Source organism: Canis lupus, chromosome 10 (genome assembly GCF_003254725.2).
Source record: "Canis lupus dingo isolate Sandy chromosome 10, ASM325472v2, whole genome shotgun sequence".
NCBI lineage: Eukaryota > Metazoa > Chordata > Mammalia > Carnivora > Canidae > Canis > Canis lupus.
This window is the reverse complement of record NC_064252.1, coordinates 56,905,120-56,922,115: the sequence shown is the minus strand read 5'-3', so window position 1 is coordinate 56,922,115 and position 16,996 is coordinate 56,905,120. Positions and strand designations below refer to the sequence as shown.

At 36.1% G+C, this 16,996-nt stretch overlaps 1 pseudogene; it reads left to right on the top strand.

Annotated features, from left to right (window-relative positions):
• Positions 1-5,199: 5,199 nt before the first annotated feature.
• Positions 5,200-7,106, top strand: LOC112672372 (RNA-binding motif protein, X chromosome-like; annotated as a pseudogene).
• The last annotated feature ends 9,890 nt before the right edge of the window (positions 7,107-16,996 follow it).

The following is a 16,996-nucleotide window of genomic DNA, read 5'->3' as shown; positions in this document are numbered from 1 at the left end:
AGACTTGATTTGTGGCCCAATATGTGATCTATTCCAGAGAATGTTCCATGTGCACTAAAGTAGAATGTATATTCTATTGCTTTGGATGGAATGCTCTGAATATATATATGTGAAGTCCTTCTGGCCCAGTGTGTCATTCAAAGACCTTGTTTCCTTGTTGATCTTCTGCTTAGATGATTTGTCCATTGTTATGAGTGGGGTGTTAAAGTCCCCTATTATTATTGTACATTATCAATGTGTTTCTTTAATTTTGTTATTAATTGGTTTATACAGTTGGCTGCTCCTGTGTTGGGGGATAAATATTTACAATTGTTAGATCTTCTTGATGGATAGAACCTTTAATTATGATATAGTGTCCCTCCTCATCTTTTATTACAGTCTTTGGTTTAAAATCTAATTTGTCTGGGGGATCCCTGGGTGGCTCAGTGGTTTAGCGCCTGCTTTTGGCCCAGGGCGCGATCCTGGAGTCCCGGGATTGAGTCCCACATCGGGCTCCCGGCATGGAGCCTGCTTCTCCCTCCTCTGGTATCTCTGCCTTTCTCTCTCTCTCTCTATGTCTATCATAAATAAATAAATCTTAAAAATAATAAAATAAAATCTAATTTGTCTGATGTAAGGATTGCTACTCCAGCTTTCTTTTGATGTCCATTAGCATGATAAATGGTTTTCCACTCCCTCACTTTCGATCTGAAGGTGTTTTTGGGTCTAACATGAGTCACTTTCAGAGAGTATATCAATGGGTCTTGCTTTTTCATCCAATCTGATACCCTTTTGATGTCTTTTGATGGGGGCATTTATCCCATTTACATTCAGAGTAACTACTGAAAGATATGAATTTAGTGCCATTGTATTACTTGTAAAGTCACTCTATAGATTGTCCTTGTTCATTTCTGGTCTATGTTGTTTTGGGGCTCTTTCTTCACTTAAAGATTCCCCTTTAATATTTCTTGAAGGGCTGGTTTATTGATCACAAATTCCTCTAGTTTATGTTTGTCCTGGAAGCTTTTTATCTCTCCTAGTGTGAATGACATCCTAGTTGGATAAATATTCTTGGATGCATATTTTTCTCACTTACCATATAATGGTATATGATGAATATATGGTGCCAGTCCTTTCTGGCCTACCAGGTCTCTGTGGATAGGTCTGCTGCCAGTCTAATGTTTCTTCCCTTGTAGGTTATGGACGTCTTGTCCTGAGCTGCTTTCAGAATTTTCTTTTTGTTTTTGAGATTTGCAAGCTTCACTATTATATGCCAAGGTGTTGACCTTTTTTTATTGATTTTGAGGGGGATTCTCTGTGCCTCTTGGACTTGAATGCCTGTTTCCTTCTTCAGCTTAGGAAAGTTCTCAGCTATAATTTGCTCCAATATACCTTCTGCTCCCCTCTTTCCTCTTCTTCTGGGATCCCAATTATTCTAATATTGTTTTGCCATCTCTTAATAGCCTTTTTGATTTTTTAAAAAGATATTTTATTTATTTATTTATGAGACACACACACACACACACACACACACACAGAGGCAGAGACATAGGCAGAGGAAGAAGCAGGCTTCACGCAGGAAGCCCAATGTGGAGACTAGATCTCAGGACTCTAGGATCATGCTCTGAGCCAAAGGCAGGTGCTCAACTGCTGAACCACCAAGGCATCCCAGCCTTTTTTATTTTGACTTGATTAGATTTTATTTCTTTTATTTCTCCAGAAATAGATTCTCTAGTGTCTTCTATGCTTTTTCCAAGCCCGGCTAGTATCTTTATAATCATTATTTTGAACTCCTAACATCTTACTTATATCCATACTGGTTAGGTCCCTGGCAGTAGTATTGCCTGTTGTTCTCTTTTTTGAGGTGATTTTTTTTTTTTTTTTTGGTTTTGTCTTTCTTGCAGAAAACGGTTGGTTTTTCTATTTGTAGAATTGCAGCAATTCTTTTCTTAGATCTCTGGTTGAGTTCACAGTTGTTTAGAATGATTTGATAACTATCTAGTTAATTTCCTGGGGCCAGACAAAACTAAGGTCTCCTACTCCTCCACCATCTTGGAAAAGCCTATCCTCAATAATGTTTATAAATAAAAACTAACCTGTATACTGTACTTTTGTGTGCTAGGCTTCTTAAAAGTATTTTGTGATTTTTCAACTAATTCTTGAAACTACCCTATGGTGACCACAATTATGCTTCCCATTTTAGAGATGAGGAATTAGGCACAGAGACAATTGCTCAAAATCACAAACCTAGTAAGTGGTAGTGTCAGAATGGAAACCAAAGTAAATTTGACTCTAGAATCTTTGCTTTTTATCCCTACCTTATGGTGAAGGCTGTATGCAAAACAGTGATTGCCAAATTGTTGAACATGTTTTAAAAATATACTTAACAAGATTGAAAATCTGCTGATATAGTTCATTTGAGAGCCTGCAGAGCTAAGTGCATCTTAACTGGGCGGTGGGCCTGGTTGTCATGTACTTCTCCAGCTGTTTTTGGTAAATGCCACCTTTCTCAGAAGCTTTAGATTTGGAAGCTATGTATGAACTAAAAAATCCTTTAAGAGCATTGTAGCTCCAAATTAGTATAATATTTTCTCTTCTAATTTTTTATTATGAGTAGTAGTAGTATCATTCATTTGAATGCTGTCTTCCTAGGTTGTGGCCATCCACACTGGATGTAACAGCAGTGCTTTATTAGAAGTGACAAAAGAGGGGGATCCCTGGGTGGCTCAGCAGTTTAGTGCCTGCCTTTGGCCTAGGGCATGATCCTGGAGTCCCAGAATTGAGTCCCACGTCAGGCTCCTGGCATGGAGCCTGCTTCTCCCTCTTCCCGTGTCTCTGCCTCTCTCTTTCCTTCCCTATGTCTGAAATCAATCAATCAATCAATCAATCAATCAATCTTTTTAAAAAAGTGACAAAAGAGATGAAAAGTCAAATTGATAACTAAGCTAGGATGAGCCTTGAGAATGCAATAGAACAAATAGGTTATTGCTTTGGACAGGTTTTGATCTAAATATGGAGAATGATTATGAACTGTCTATAAGGCTTCAAAGAATCAGGATGACCCTGTAAAAATAATAGGCAAGAATGCCATACTTGAATCGTAATTTACCAGTTAAGACACAGAGGTGCTTGGGGTGCCTGGGTGGCTCAGTGAGTGACCATCTTTCTTTGGCTCAGGTCATGATCCCGGGGTCCTGGGATTGAGTCCCGCATTGGGTTCCCCACAGGGAGCCTGCTTCTCCCTCTGCCTATGTCTCTGCTTCCCTCTGTGTGTCTCTCATGAATAAATAGATAAAATCTAAAAAAAAAAGACCCAGAACTGCTTATGACTCCCTAAAAACTTTCTCAAGAACATTTCCAATAAAGTCACACACGTAGTGTGATTGACAGCATTAGAGTATACTTGAGATCAGTGATGATGAATCTGAATTCAGACTGGTTGGCATAGTTACATACTTTTCTCTAGCTACAATCAGCAATGATGATACAAAAATTAGAGAAGGAAGAGCTGGGTTTAACTGGGGTTGTTGTTTCACAGAGCCAGATAGAGAAAGGGAATTGAGGGGGTCTTTGGTATTCTCAACTATTCATTATATGTAAATTTTATAAACACCTTGTCTAATTTCATATAAAAATCTTGGGAATTTAGGGGTGCCTGGGTGGCTCAGTTGGTTAAATGTCTGCCTTCAGCTTAACTCATGATCCCAGAGTCCAGGGATTGAGCCCCACATTGAGCAGGGAGCCTGCTTCTCCCTTTGTCTCTCCTTCTGCCTCTCTCCCTACTTGTGCTCTCTTCCCTCCCCACCCCCCCTCCACGTTCTCTCTCTCTCTCAAAGAAATAAACAACAACAAAAGTCTTGGGAATTTGAACTCTGTTGACCATACTAATCAATTTGGGACTAATCATCTCCTAATTTATGACACTGAGTCTTACATCATTTTACATCTTTTAGGTCTCTATAATACTTTTCAATAAAGCTTTCAGTTTTTCTTCAAAAAATTAAATCATATACAGATACTAAATTTAGTATCAATGGACATGGAAAAAATTGTGTATCACATCCTTGCTCATTGTTTTCATATTTAAAGTTGTGAAAATTGTCCAAGTTTCATCATGAAATTACAAAATTATTGTTGATGTCAAATTCTTATTTTGAGACTCAAATGGTCTAGTAATAACAAATATTGTAATGCAGCTGCCCATTTAGAAATAGTTCTTTTTAAAAAATTAAAAAAAAAAGAAATAGTTCTCTTATAGCTATTTTCCTTTGAATTTTTAATCCTTAGAGTAGGCTGTCTTGCCTCTCTCAAAGATGCTGTATTATTTCTCCTTTGTGAATATTTGTTTTTTTATTTTCACACAGTTCCCCTACAGTACAAAATATTTGAAAATGCGGTATCCTAAAAGATTGTGTAAATGTTGTATCATGCATAACTATAATTAATTTCTCAAGTTCACAGCCCCAAATTTTATCACTATACTAGATTTTTAGAAATCCAGTAATTTGGTTATAATGAGAGTTCTCTTTCTGTGTGTATGTCTGTGTGTGTATGTTTGCATGAACACATGTGTAACATTGGGTATATATTTGGATTAATTTCCTGTGTCTGCAATAACAAAGTACCACAAAGTGAATGGTTTAAAACAATAGAAATTTATTTTGTCACACTCACACTTTTGGAGGCCAAATGTAGGAAATCAAGGTGTTGACAAGGCCACGCTCCCTCCAAATCTTCTAGGATCCACTCTTACCCCGTGTATTCTGTGGCTTGTGGTAGCACTACTGTAATTTCTGCCTCTGTCTTCACATGGCCATCTTCTCTATGTGGTTTGTCTTCTACTCTTCCTAGAAGGACACTAGTCATATCGGATTAAGTGCGCCCTGCTGGAGAATGACCTCATCCTACCAACTACATCTATAAGGACCCTATTTCCAAATGAGGTGATTCTAAAGTACCAGGAGTGAGGACTTCAAAATATCTTTTTTGAGGGGATACAGTTCCACTCATAACAACACCTAATTACTTATTAAGAGAACTCTTTTAGGAATATGTGCATATTCATTTAAAAATGTAACTTCTAGAAAATAAAAAATAAAAAAAAATGGTCGTTGCGCAGTAGTGCTAGCGGCTTCCCTCTTCCACTCTCAGAGCCGGTGGCTCTCACCCGTGCTGAGCTGCTACGAAGCCCCTGCCATGGAGCTCGCAGGAGCTTGGAACAGTCGTCACCCCTTCGACTCTCACCAGGGGATAAAATGGTTGAAGCAGATCGCCCAGGAAAGCTTTTCATTGGTGGCCTCAATACGGAAACAAATGAAAAAGCCCTTGAAGCAGTATTTGGCAAATATGGACGAATAGTGGAAGTTCTATTGATGAAAGATGGTGAAACCAACAAATCAAGAGGATTTGCTTTTGTCACCTTTGAGAGCCCAGCAGACGCTAAGGATGCAGCCAGAGACATGAATGGAAAGTCCTTAGGTGGAAAAGCCATCAAGGTAGAACAAGCCACAAAACCATCATTTGAAAGTGGTAGACGTGGACCACCTCCACCTCCAAGAAACAGAGGCCCTCCAAGAGGTCTTAGAGGTGGAAGAGGAGGAAGTGGAGGAACCAGGAGACCTCCTTCACGTGGAGGGCACATGGCTGATGGTGGCTATTCCATGAATTTTAACATGAGTTCTTCCAGGGGACCACTTCCAGTAAGAAGAGGACCACCACCACTCCTCCTAAAGGATCTGCCCCTTCAGGACCAGTTCGCAGCAGCAGTGGCAGGGGAGGAAGAGCTCCTGTGTCACGCGTAAGTGATAGTGATGGAGGCCCACCTCGAAGGGAACCCCTGCCCTCTCGTAGAGATGTGTATTTGTCCCCAAGAGATGATGGATATTCTACTAAAGACAGCCATTCAAGCAGAGATTACCCAAGTTCTCGTGATACAAGAGAGATTATGCACCACCACCAAGAGATCATACTTACCGTGATTATGGGCATTCCAGTTCACGTGATGACTGCCCATCAAGAGGCTATCGTGATAGAGATGGCTATGGTCGTGACCGTGACTATTCAGATCATCCAAGTGGAGGTTCCCACAGAGATTCATCTGGGAGTTATGGTAACTCACGTAGTGCTCCGCCTACACGAGGGCGCCCGCCATCTTACGGTGCAAGCAGTCGCTGTGATGATTACAGCAGTCACGTGACGGATATGGCGGAAGTGGAGACACTCAAGCAGCGGAAGTGACCTCTACTCAAGGGGTCGTGACCCGGTTGGCAGACATGAAAGAGGGCTTCCCCCTTCTATGGAACGGGGGTACCCTCCTCCACGTGATTCCTACAGCAGTTCAAGCCGCGGAGCTCCAAGAGGCGGTGGCCGTGGAGGAAGCCGATCTGATAGAGGGGGAGGCAGAAGCAGATATTAAACACAAAACAAAACTTTGGACCAAAATCCCCGTTCAAAGAAAACAAACAAAAAAGTGGAACCTTTTCTGTCGTAACTACCCAAGGACTACTAAAAGGAAAAGTTGTGTTACCTTTTTAAGGTTTCCTGTTAAGTTCCCCTTCCATAATTTTTATGTTCTTGTGAGGGGAAAAAAAGTAAAACCTGTTTAATCTTATTTGACTTTATGACATGGCTGTCAATAAGCAAATGTTAAATGTGTTAAGACTTGACTTGTGTACTAGTGTTGTGATTTTTCAAGTTAAAAGGGTCCCTAAAGGCCACTTCCTATATCTGATTTTTCCCAGTAAATGAGGCAAAGCAATTCTAAGACCTTCCACAAACATCTAGCCTTCTGAAATGGAGAGGTGAATCCTTCTGCCTATACAAACAAGCTAGCTATTAGAGGGTGGTCGGGGTATGCTACTCTTAGGATTCCAGAGTGTCTTCAAACTGAAATCTCAATGTTCTCAGTAATGAAAAACCTGAGATCAGATGCTTATATAAGGAAAGTGCTATTCACCCAGTAAATCCAAAAAAGCAAATGGATAATGCTGGCCATATTTTGCCTTTCTGACATTTCCTTGGGAATCTACAAGAACCTCTCCTATCCCCTCCCCCAATAAGACCATTTAAGTGTGTGTTAAGCAACTACAGAATACTAAATAAAAAGTTTGGCCAAAACCAAAAAAAAAAAAAAAAAAAAATTAAAATTAAATAAATAAATAAATAAATAAATAAATAAATAAATATAACTTCAACTCTATTTGGAATAAAGAGATAAATGAAATAATATACTGTTAAAATCCACAGGAATAAAATATTGCACATTAACTAGACCTTAATTGGAACTCCTTCATTATTTCCCTATTTCCTAACAAAAGTTTTGTGGGCATTATTTTTTATATTTTTGATTAAGAAATTTGGCAGAATCATTGACTTCACCATGGTTTTCTTGAGTATATTTCCAAGTCTTTTCAGCTTTCTACATAATTTCATATTTGTTTCTAGAAATGAGAAAGATAAAGTTTGAGAAAAGCTCATCTAAGTTAAACACATTGCGTAACTCTCCTCTTTCTCTCTTTTCTTATTTTGAAATGTATAAAAGGAAACTTTCATCTTACAAAAAAGGCTCTAAAAGATCTCTTTATATTTCTAAAGTCTTCTGAATGCTGTAATAAGTCTGCCAGCACCATCTTTAGTTTAGATAATTGTTGAAAATGTCCTTCTGTAAAATACATCTTTCTGAGCTACTCATCCCAATATTTGGTGTTGACTCAAAAGAGAAATGAAGGGTGTTATTCTCTATGTTGGTAAATTGAACACCAATAAAAAAAAAAGAGAAATGAAAAATTAACAATAAACAACAGTAAAAAAAAATCTTGAAGGTAGATCAGAGCTAGCAGTCATCTAGTTGAACTCCCTGATTTACAGTAGAGATAAGTAAGGCCCAGAGATTCCTGAAGGTCACTTTGCCAAAGTGTGGTAGAACTGGATCTAAAATTGTGGGGGTGCCTGGGTGTCTCCAATGGTTAATGGTTGACCTGCCTTCAGCTCAGGTCATGATCCAGGGGTCCTGGGATCGAGCCCCACTGAGTGGGGACTCTGCTTCTCCTTCTCCTTGTACTCTTCTCCCCTGCTCATGCTTGCTTTTTCTTTCTCTCTCTCACATTGTTTCCCTCTCTCAAATAAATAAATAAATAAAATCTTTAAAAAAATAATATTGTGCTCTACTGAATTGCATTGTCTTTTCTGTCATATCTTATTCATAACTTGTATAAAAAGTGAGTGGCTGGCACTGAATTATACAATTTTTTTATTGCAGTATAGTCAGCAATGTTACATTAGTTTCAAGTGGGTCACATTGTGATTCAACAACTGTATATACATTGTATATCACAAGTGTGTCTACCATCTGTCATCATACAATGCTATTATAGTGCCATTGACTATATTCCCTATGCTGTAGTTTTCATCCCTGTGACTTATTCATTCCATAACTAGAAGACTACACTTCCTACTCCCCTTCCCTCATCTTATCCATTCCCCTCTCCCCCTCCCCTGTGGCAACCATTCCAATTTGGATGCATTTTATTTTTTTCTTGCCTGATTGCTCTAAGACTTCCAATACTGTGTTAAATAAAAGTGGCTAGAGTGGCGTCCTTGTCTTGTTTCTGATTTTAGAGGAAAATCTTTCAGCTTTTCACTGTTGCCTATATTAGCTGAAGGCTTGTTAGATATGCCCTTTATCATGTTGAACTATGTTCCCTCTATGTCTACTTTGTTGAGTTTTATCATAAGTGAATGTTGAATTTTGTCAGATGCTTTTTAATGTGTCTATTGAGATGATCATATGACATTTATTCTTCATTTTGTGTTAAGCCATCCTTTTATCCCTGGTATAAGTCCCACTTGATCACAATGTATGATCCTTTTGATGTATTACTGACTTCAGTTTGCTAATTTCATTGAGGATTTTACATGTATGTTCATCAGAGATATTGACTTGTAATTCCCTTTTTATATGGCATCCTTGTTTGCTTTTGGTATCTAGGTAATGCTGGTCTTATAAAACGATTTTGGAAGAGTTCCCTCCTCTTCTATTTTTGGAGAGTTTAAAAAGGATTGCTATTAGTACTTTGAATGTTTGATAGTATTCACCAGTGAAACCATCTGGTTCTGGATTTTTGTTTGTTGGGAGATTTTTTATTACTGATTCAATCTCCTTACTAGTAATGATTCTGTTCAGGTTTTCTATTTCATTATGATTTAGTCTTGGTAAGTTGTGTTTTTAGGAATTTATCTATTTATTCTAGGTGGTCCAATTTGTTGACATATAATTATTCATATTAGTCTCATGATCCTTTGTAGTTTTGTGGTGTCAGTTGTAACACCTCCTCTGTTAATTTAGTTTCTCTTTTAAAATAACTAGCTCTTCATTTCATTGATCTTTTCTACTGTCTTTTTAGTCTCTATTTCACTTATTTCTGCTATGATCTTTGTGTTTTCTCCTACTAACTTTTGAACTTTATTCGTTTTTCTTTTTCTAGTTCCTTGGGGCATAAAGATGGGTTGTTTAGGACTCTTTTTTCTTGAGGTAGACATTTATTGCTATTAATTTGTCATTTCAAAATGCTTTTGCTACATATCATGGGTTTTGTTATATTTCTCTTTTCATTTATCTCCAAGCATTTTTTAAATTTCCTCTTTAATTCATTGATTGTTCAATAGCATGTTATTTAATCTTCACATATTTATGAATTTTTTCCTAGTTTCATACCACTGTTGTGGGAAAAGATGCTTGGTATAATTTCAGTTCTCTTAAAATTTACTAAGACTTGTTTTGTGGACTAACATATGATCTATCTTGGAAAATGTTCTTTGTGCACTTGAGAAGAAAGTGTATTCAGTTGCTTTGGGATGGGATGTTCTGCAAATATCTAAGTCCATCGTATCCAACATGTCATTTGAGGTTGATGATTCTTTATTGATTTTTTAAAAATTTTTATTTATTGATGATAGTCACACATACACACAGAGGCAGAGACACAGGCAGAGGGAGAAGCAGGCTCCATGCACTGGGAGCCCGACGTGGGACTCAATCCCGTGTCTCCAGGATCGCGCCCTTGGCCAAAGGCAGGCGCCAAACCGCTCTGCCACCCAGGGATCCCGATTCTTTATTGATTTTATCTGGGGATCTATCTTTTGATGTAAGTGGGGTACTACAGTTTCCTTCCATTATTGTATGATTATTTCTCCCTTTATGTATGGTAGTAAAATTTAGGTTTTTTTATGTCTATTAATATTTGCTTTATACACCTTGGTACCCTATGTCAGGTATATAAATATTTACAATTGTTATATCCTCTTGTTGGATCAACCTCTTTATCATCATGTAATACCTACTTTGTCTCACTACAGTCTTTCTTCTGAAATCTATTATGTCTGCTGTAAGTATGATTACTCTAGCTTTCTTTTGGTTTCCATTTACATGAAATATTTTTTTCCATCCCTTTACTTTCAGTTTCTGTATGTGTTCTTACATCTAAAGTAGTTTCTTGTAGGAAGCATATAGATGGAACTTGTTTTTTTATCCATTCAACCACTGTCTTTCAATTGGAGAATTTATTCCTTTTACATTTAAATTAATTATTATTATTTTTAAAAATATTTTATTTATTTATTCATGAGAGACACAAAGAGAGAGAGGCAGAGACATAGGCAAAGGAAGAAGCAGGCTTCTGTGGGGAGCCTGATGCAGGACTGAATCCCAGGACCCTGGGATCACAACCTGAACCAAAGGCAAATGCTCAACTGCTGAGCCGCCCATGTGCCCCAACTTTTGACATTTTAATTATAATATGTTTTGGTATGGGTCTCTTTGAGCATTACAGTCTCTTATTTTAAACTATTTATTTTATATTACAAAGCAATAGTAATTAAAACAGTATATAGGCATAAAAACAGACCCATAGATAACTAGAACAGAATAGAGACCCCAGAATTGAACCTACACATATATGCTCAATTAGTTTACAATAAAGGAGCCAAGAATATACAATGAAAGAAAGGATAGCCTCTTCCATAAATGGTGTTAGGAAAATTGGACAGCCATATGCAAAACAATGAAACTGGACTACCATTTTACACCATACATAAAACTTAATTCAAAATGGATTAAAGAAAAAAAATGGATTAAAGGTTTGCATGCAAGACCTGAAGCCATAAGACTCCTAGAAGAAACATAGGCGGTAAGCTCCTTGACACAGGTCTTAGCAATGATTTTTTTAATCTGACACCAATCTGTTTACTTACAGAAGTAAAGTAAACAAATACAAAGTACTATATTAACTATAAAGCTCTGTATAGCAAAGAAAGTCATCAAGAAAATGAAAAGATAATCTACCAAATGGGAGAAAATATTTGTAAATCATATACCTAATAAGGGGTTAATATAAAAAATATACTTAAAAACTCATACAACTCAAGAGCAAAAGAAAATCTGAATTAAAAATGTTTAGAAGATCTGAATAGGTATTTTCCTAAAGAAGACACATGAAAGACCAACAGGCACATGAAAAGATGCTCAATATCATTAATCATCAGGAAAATGCAAGTTAAAACCACAATGAGATCTCACCTCAAACTAGTCAGAATGGCTAGTATCAAAAAGACAAGAAATAACAGGATGTGGAGAAAAAGGAATGGTTGGTAGGAATGCAAATTGGTATAGCCACTGTGGGAGACAGTATGGAGGTTCCTTAAAATATTAAAAATAGAAGTACCATATGATCCAATATTCCACTACAGAGTATTTATCCAAAGAAACCAAAAACACTAACTAGAGAGATATATACACTCCTATGTTTACTGTGGTATTATTTACAATGACTAAGATATGGAAACAATCTGATGGTTAATAGAATAGATAAATGGATAAAGAAAATGTGTTGTGTGTGTGTATACGCATGTTATATATACATATGCTATATATATATATACACACACAAATACACATATTATGGAATATTAGTCATAAAAAAGGATGAGATCTTGTCGTTTGAAGAACACGGATGGACCTACAAGGTATTTTTTTTTTACCTACAAGGTATTATGTTGAGTGAAATGAGTCAGATAGAGAAAGACAAATACCATATGACTTCACTTATATGTGTATCTAAAATACAAAACCCAAGCTCATAGATAATAGGGAACAGATTGGTAGCTGTCAAAGGTGGGGGGTGAGGAGTGGGAGAAATGGGTGAACTGTTTTTTTTGTTTGTTTAGTTTAAATAAATTAAGTTTTTTGGGGGAAAACAGGAGAAAAACTAGATCTAAATAAAAAAGTTGCATAGTATATAGTCATCTGAAAATAACAAGCAACCCCAATTCTAAGATCTAAATAACAACTGAAGGTAGATTTGCATTTATAGCACTATCAATTTCATCACGAAAAAGGGAGGTTTAGAGAAGGAAAACTGTTTAAGAAATAGTCTTAAAACATTTCCTGACATTCAAAAGATCAGACATTTATAAGGTTAAGTTAAAATATAAACTTGAATAATGCTCTGTCATGGAGCATGAACTGCCATACTGCAAATTCACCTTTCTAGACGGCAAACTAGATTAATAGGAAACTTGGTGTTTTTTCTGTTCTTTCTTTGTGGATCTCTTGTTAGTGACTCATAAGTCTTTCAAATTAATCATTTAAGTTTCTTATCTCTTGTCTTATGTTTCTTTGTCTATTTTTTAAAATCCATCTTTGTTGAGATAAAAATTTTATCCAAGAAAGTCCACCCATTTTAATTGTACAGTTCAATGAGTTTGACAATGTATATAGTCATGTAGCCGTCACCACTATTACTCCAAAAACTTCCCTCATCCCCTCTGCAGTCACCCTCCTTCCTTTCCCTCTCCCCCCTGAGTTTCGCCTGTTTTAAAATATCACATAAACAGAATCAGAGAGTATATGGGCTTTTGTGTCTTGCTTTGTTCACTTAATAGAATTCATTGGAGTTTCTTTCATACTATGTACCTAAATAGCTTGTTTCTTTTTATTGCAGGGTGGGATTCCAAAGCCACAAATTGCAGGTCCTTTCACCAGTTAATGGACACGGGGGTTATTCCCAGTCTTCATTTCTTCGGAAAAAATACCTCGGTATGGAATATCTGGGTTTTAGGTATGTTTAACTTCCTAAGAAATTGCCAAATGATTTTCTAAAGTGATTGTACCATTTTATACTTGCAAAAGCGTATATCCTTGCCAAGATTTTATTCTATGTTTACTCTGAGAAATCTTACGGTTTTATAGTTTATAGCTGTTCTATTTAGGCCCATGATTCATTTTGAGTTAATGTTTTGCATATGATTTGAGATTAGAATAAAAATTCTTTTTATTGATTGACTTTCATTTATTTATTTTTTTTGCATATGGATGTCCATTTGTTCTGGCACTATTTGTTGAAAAGACTATCTTTTCCCCATTGAAATACCTTGGTACTTTTGTCAAAACTTAATTAGCTATATAGTATGGGTCTATTTCTGGACTCTATTCTATTCCATTGATCTATTTGTCTATCTTTATGCTAGTACCACACTGTCTTAATCATTGTAGCTTTATCATGAATCTTGAAATCAAGTTGAAGTCCTTCTAGTTATTAAAATTTCCTCTCAGCCATATTTGCAGTGTAATGGTAGTGGGCATATTTTATTTAATCCATCCTTAAATATTTCATGTTTTCTTGTGCTGTTGTAAATGATAACACTTTAAAAAAAAACCTATAATTTCTACTTGTTTGTTGCTGATATACCTTTTTGTTCTTTTTTTTCTATTTCTTGCAAGGTTTTTCAAGTTTATCTTCCAAAACTTCTATTAATTTTTTTAAATTGCAATTAAAAATTCTTAGTGTGGCAAAATATACATGACATAAAATTTACCATTTTAACCATTTTTAAGTGCACACAGTTCAGTGGCGTTTCATATATTTACATTGTTGTACAACCACCACCACCATCCATCTCCAGTACCTTTTCATCATCTTGTATTGAAACTGTCTACTCATTAAACACTAACTCCCCATTTCCCCTCCCTCTAGCCCCTGATACCCACTGTTCAATTCCTCACCTCTAGCTTTTGACTCTTCTAGGTACCTTATGCACAAATGACTTACATTTCTACTACTACTCGACAGGAAAGATTTCCATCCAGGACAATAAATAATACTAAGATAAGATGGAAATGCCAGATCACAGTGAGTTTGTAGCAATAAAAGGAAAGTGAGTTTTAAAAAAGACACTTGCAAGGCAATATACATCTCCAGTGATGAATGTATTCCTGAGTTCTCTGGAAAGTAGAAAACAAGTTGAATAATGAGCAAGATATATCTGTTGATTAAAAAAGAATCCTATACCTCATAAATACAAGTGGTATATGAAAGGATCATTTATTGTCTAATTTTTTAACTTAATGGAGCTTGCTTAATCTCTTATTGCTTTTCTTTCAACCATTTCCTTCTTTTCAGTATCTTCATTAGAGGATGGTTAGTATATGTAGAGGCAAAAGTTCACAAGGCAATTCTACTACTTGTTTTTGGCTGAGAGGTTAGAGTGACCAGCTTAATGAGAGTTTGAGGATTATCTGTGGTTTAAATTATTGGTGTTGTCCCTATTACTATAGACTACTTAGTGCTAAATATAATTGAGTACTTACTGGAAACCTATTTTGAGTTCCAAGTATAATATTTAAGGTGGATGGAAAAGATAAAATGATAACTGCAAACTAAAGAACTTGACTTAGGAAGAAAAGCAAAAGGGTGTTGTTATGTTGTTGTTGTTATTTTATTTTGCTTTTATTTATTTTAACTGGAAAAGGGAAAAGTAAAGGTTAAATATAAATAGCATTCATTGTTCAAGTATGTCCAGAGGTACTTCACCTCGTTGTTTCCCATGGCTCCTTTCTAGGCCTTTTTCTCTGAGGGCAGCAGACAGTATGCAATCAACCTGGTCCATTGTTTCCAGCCTAAAATTTTGCTCCAAACCTTTACCCATAAAACTTAACTTATGAGTTTAGGTACCTGGTCTCCAGACTAAATCTCCATCCTAAGCCCCAGCCCTGGCTTTGCAGCTGCTTCCTCATTGTTTCTACTCCAATATTTTACAGGCGACTCAAGTTCATTGTATCTAAAAACTAATGTCATTATATTGTCCCCAGCATTACTCACCAGTTTTGTGCTTTCTCTCCTGATTTTTTTTTGCATTTGTACTGGTATAGCACCAATTTACCTTGCCACCTCAGCATTAAGCTTATTTCAGCCTTTTTTTTCTTCTTTTCCATCAGCCCCTCTATCCTATTAGTCTTCAAGTTCCTTCAGTGTTTTTCAAATTTATCTTCTCCTATTCCCTAAGCTATTGGTTCCTGCCCTCATCAATTGTTGCTTAAATTACAAGTAGTAATTATGTTCCACTTAAGCCACAGTAGCTATAACCAAGTTATTGGGCAAAGATTACATGTAATATTAGAATTGTATCTTAAATATTGTTTACTTTCTCTAGTGTCCACAACCCATCCCCGATCAGTGTTATTTTTATAAATTAGCTATCATGTCACCCCACTAGTTTTAAAAAGATTGATTGAAGAGAGAGAGTGAGTGATAGTGGGGGGCAGAGGGAGAGGGAGAGAGAGAATCTGAAGCAGACTTCTCGAGGAGCCCAATGTGGGGCTCGATCTCATGACTGCAAGATCACAATGTGAACTGAAACCAAGAGTCAGAAACTGACTGAGCCATCCAGGTTCCCTTTTCTCACCATGTTGCTTAAAGACTTTTAATAACTCTTTACTTAGAGAATACCACCTTCACTCTTTAGCATGGCATTCAAGACTCTTCACAGTCTGTATTTAGTTTATTTTTCTGGGTTTATCTTCAGTTAACCATCCCAGAGGTCTCTCTATGCCTTGAATCTGTGCTGGAGTTTCAGTCCTCCCTGCCTCTGCAGGTGCTATTCCCTCTTCATTGGATAACTTTCCTTCTTACTCTACCTTAAAAGATTAATTTCTTTTGTGAAGCCTTCCCCAAATCCTGCTGGAATATGTCTGTTTGTGCATCTGTCTCTCTCTCTCTAATATATATACACATATAGTATGAATTATATTGTATTAATTATGAGTATATGATATGTATATTGTACATTTATAGTATGAGTTACATTAGTATGTCTATTCTATATACACACATATATGCATACATATGAATATATTTACATTTACTTATATGTATATTCCTATATATTCTTATGTAAACTCAATTATATGTTCCTTAATGTTAATAAGTATGTTTTATTCATTCTATATCACCAGAACCTAGAAGCTCTATAGATTTTAGCTGAATAAATGAGTAATGTTTATTGTAAAGATAGTGATTACCTGGTTTCTATTTCCATAGAAGATAAAGCAGCAGAAATTACACTTCAGTCTTTAGGTATTAGGAAGAATAGGAGAGATGTTGGAACGAATTATTTATAACTCAGATAATTTTATGAACTTTTTTCTATAGTTCTTTTTTCTCATGAGGGTAAATTTTTGTTTGTCTAAGATGGTTTAGGAATTTCTCTGCTTAAATTTGTGCTGCTAGATCAAAATTAATTTTCTCCTGAATCAAAAATAGTTTTTCTGTTACATCACAATACATTTCACCAGAGAAATGGTACATATTGAACTTAGCCTAAGGGAATACAGTATTAATGCAGAGGACTCAAAAAGGTTAAAAGAGAAAGACTAGGTTCAATTTTAATTGTGACTTTCACTTTCACTATTACGTGATTTCTTTTTGGAACTTAAAAACTTGATTTTAAGTCCAGCACTAATTTTTATGCTTAACTATATGGCTGAAGATGTTGATCTCACTATATTTATATTTCAATTCTTATTACAGAATGAACTTAGTATAAGTCAAGATGTTAGCCAGAATGATGAGCTGCATTTCAGAAAAAGATGCATTTCATGCAAAATGGTAGGGACAATGACATAGCAAGCTGTTAGTTTTTCCCTTAGGAGTGCCAACATGATGTTTCAGTTTTTTTTTTTTTTAAT